At 39.3% G+C, this 3,866-nt stretch overlaps 1 long non-coding RNA gene across 1 annotated transcript; it reads right to left on the bottom strand.

Moving 5' to 3' along the window:
• Positions 1-480: 480 nt before the first annotated feature.
• On the bottom strand, positions 481-2,120 carry LOC115833798. The gene is made up of 2 exons (XR_004029082.1): positions 1,800-2,120; positions 481-660 (listed from the first exon to the last, which is right to left on the bottom strand). It is a non-coding gene; the product is annotated as an uncharacterized LOC115833798 (long non-coding RNA).
• Between the last annotated feature and the right edge of the window lie 1,746 nt (positions 2,121-3,866).

Here is a 3,866-nt window from a genome sequence, read left to right as displayed (position 1 = left end):
TGGAGGCATCTACACAATTTCACAACAATCGTATTGCCCATGTAATACCAACTTCAAAGAGAAGAAATACAAAGAAAATGAAAAGCTGAACGCTGTGATCATCTTGCTGACAGTGAAGTAGAGAGAGGCAAGAGATAGGAAAATTATTACTTAATATTAACATTATACCCCTTAGCCAAATGGCAATATGGCTAGGTTATTTATTTTAATTTAATAACAATCAAGCTATTGTAAAACCCTCAGTACAGTATCTTGCAAAGAGAAGATACTGAATAAATATTTGATGGAATATGAAGGCAGCAAGATGAAATAAAAAGAAGATACTGTAAAGATGTTATCATAAAGACTTTGCCAGAACTTTTTTCATAAATATTTTAAGAATATTTTTGGACTTAGGTTATAAATATGACTTCCAAATTGATAATCATATAAATTTTTAAAATAAAATATATGGAAGAGAGCAACAGAAAGTATATCAACTTTGCTACTTTTATGTAACTTTATTTGTAGCTTTTAAAATAATCCACTTCTTCCCACTAAACCAAAAGTGCCTTGAGATTGGATCCACGTTTTGTTTTTTTCTTTCTAACTTCCAACATTACATATTGAGCACAAGACTTCAGGACTTCATTTTCATTGGTGCTTCAGAAACATCACTTCCTGGTAAAGATAAACGAGAAGTATTCAGTTATGAATAAGTTGTCAGAGATGTCTCTCATGTGTGAGACTGTTCCATTTCCCAGGGATTTCTCTCATTTCTGTAGTAGGGTGTATGACAGCCCATATGGAGTCTACAACTAGAATCCAGACTGTGTATGCAATACGGAGATAGATGTCCCACACCTACTTCCTGGTTTTGGAACATGAGGAAATCACTCAATTGGACTGTAAAAATTTAAATCTATATTTGTTTAATCATGCAGAATATTTATTTTTAACCTTATTATTTAAAAAATAAAACAGATATAAAAGGCCAGGCATGGTGGCTCACGCCTGTAATCCCAGCACTTTGGGAGGCCGAGGTGGGTGGATCACCTGAGGTCAGGAGTTCAAGACCAGCCTGGGCAACATGGTGAAACCCCGTTTCTACTAAAAATACAAAAATTAGCTGGGCATAGTGGCGCGTGCCTGTAATCCCAGCTATTCAGGAGGCTGAGGCAGGAGAATCGCTTGAGCCCGGGAAGCGGAGGTTGCAGTGAGCTGAGATTGCACCATTGCACTTCAGGCTGGGTGACAGAGCGAGACTCCAGCTAAAACAAACCAACAGAAAAAACAGATACAAAAGACACATGAAACAAATGTATAGCCTAATGAATTATTATATGTCCAACTTTCTTATAACCAACACCAAAGTCAAGAAATAGAACTAGGACAGCTATCCCGGAAGCCCCTCCACATATCCTATCTCAACTATAGTCCCTTCCCTCCATCCTTACCCTCCCATCCCAAGAAATCACTATCCCGACTTTTATAGCAGTGGTTCTCAAAGTGTCTAGAATCTTGATAGAAAAGCAAATTATTGGGTCCCATCACAGACCTAAGAAATAAAAAACTCTTGGAGTGGAGCCCAGCAATCCATGTTTTAAATTTTTTTCCAGGTGATTCTCATGAAAACTTAAAGCTTGAGAACCACTGTTTTATAGGAATCACTTCCTTCTGTTTCTTTGTCATTTTATCACTAAAGTATGCACTCTTAAACACTGTAGTTTATTCCTGTCCATTGTTAAAATCTCGTTCCTTTTAAGTCTCTTTCAATGTAAAATTTTCCCCTTCAGCCCCTTCTTTTCCTTACAATTTACCTGTTAAAGGCTGTTTGGCCTGTATCATTTTCCACAGTTTGGCCTTTGCTGAGTGTATACTCATGGTGCAGTTCAACAGATGCTTCTGTCCTCTATTTCCTGCAAATTGGCAGCTGGATCCAGAGGTTAATTGGACTTCAGTTTGATCTCACTGGCAAGACTACAGGTGATGTTCTGTTTTTTCAATCAGGAGGCATATGTTTGTCTGTCTGTGATGTTAGAAACTGTTGATAATGCCTAAATCCATTAATTCATTGGGGGTTACAAAGTGGTGATGTTCTAATTCTATCATTTTTTTCATTTTTCATTTATTACCTAAAATCGTTTTTTGTTTTTTTTTTTTGAGACAGAATCTTGCTTTGTTGCCCAGGCTGGAGTGCAGCAGTGGCACAATCTTGGCTCACTGCAACCGTTGCCTCCTGGGTTCAAGCAATTCTCCTGCTTCAGCCTCCAGTAGCTGGGATTAGAGGCACCTGCCACCACGACCAGCTAATCTTTTTATTTTTAGTGGAGATGGGGTTTTACCATGTTGGCCAGGCTGGTCTTGAACTCCCAAGCTCAAGCGATCCACCGGCCTTGGCCTCCCAAAGTGCTGGCATTAGAGGCATGAGCCACAGAGAATGGCCTAAAATATTTTTATAAAGAGATGTTCCCTTCATCTACTAATCCAGTGGTACAATTTATATAGAAAATGCCAGTAAATGCTTCATTCTTATTTTTTAACCAGTTTTCAAGATAATCAATTAGTTCCCCATCAACCTCCAAAGGTGACCAATTATTTTTAAATAGCATTTTGGACTCATGGATTTAAATATATTTGACAGGATTTCAATCCACTGCAGTTATTGTCATTATTGAAGCTCAAATCCTGCCATCTTGGGCTAATAGATGCCACTTCAAGTTGGTTCCTGGGTCCTTTTGAGAGAACTATTTGGAATAATAATACGTTCTAGGTTCATTTGGTACATTTCCTACCCTAAGACACTTCTTTAAGAAGGTCTGGCTTCTTTCAGAGTGAATAGATATTTCAAGACCATAATCTAAACTCTAATGGAGCCCATTTTGACTGGGTAGGACATTGTTTTTAGGCCTTTTCAATTAACAAAGTTATAAGTGTGTGTGTGTGTTAGTTATTTAGTGCTGTGTAACAAATTACCTCAAAACATAGCTTCTTAAAACAACAATAAAATTTATTACCTCCAACAGATTCTGTGGGTGAGAAATCCAAGAGTGGCTTACAGGGACGGTTCTGAAGTCACCTGAAGGCTTGACTGGACTGGAAGATGCACTTCCAAGGTGGTACACTCCAAACCTGGCATGTTGGTGCTGGCTCTCAGCAAGGCCCTCAGTGGCTCACCATGTGGACCTCTCCTCAGGGCTTCTTGAATGCCCTAATGTCCCCAGAAGCAAGTGATCAAAAATAACAAGCCACAATGTTTTTTATGATCTAGCATTGGAAGTCACACCCTGTCAATCCCATGATGTCCTGTTGCTTACACAGGTTGGGGGAGGAGGAGGAAACTACATAAGGACATGAACGTGAAAAGGAGAGAAACACTGGGGACCATCATGGAGGCTGGTTGATATTTAAAGATAAAATACCAGCAGAGTGTCGTGGCTCATGCCTGTAATCCCAACATTTCGGGAGGCCAAGGCAGGAGGGTCACTTGAGGCCAGGAGTTTGAGAACAGCCTGGGCAACATATCATATTACAAAAAATAAAAAATAAAAATAGCTGGGTGTGGTGGTACATGTGTATTCCTAGCTATTTGGGAGGCTGAAGGCAGGAGGATCACTTGAGCCCAGAAAGTTGAGGCTGCAGTGAGCCATGACTGTGCCACTGCACTCCAGCCTGGGCAACAGAGTAAGACCCTATCTCAAAAAACAAACAAACAAACAAACAGACAACCTCATGAATTCATGCTGCTCCTTCCAAGTCACATTTAGGACTCAGGGTTTTTACTTAATTTATTCCACATTGTATGCATAACTCTTTTCATACTGAGAATCCTAGCAATTAGAACATCTCGTAATTGCCCATCTATTTTTATGTTGCTTTGGGTATTC

The sequence above is a fragment of the Nomascus leucogenys genome, unplaced genomic scaffold (genome assembly GCF_006542625.1).
Source record: "Nomascus leucogenys isolate Asia unplaced genomic scaffold, Asia_NLE_v1 000056F_63847_qpd_obj, whole genome shotgun sequence".
Classification (NCBI taxonomy): domain Eukaryota; kingdom Metazoa; phylum Chordata; class Mammalia; order Primates; family Hylobatidae; genus Nomascus; species Nomascus leucogenys.
This window is presented reverse-complemented; position numbering and strand designations above follow the sequence as displayed.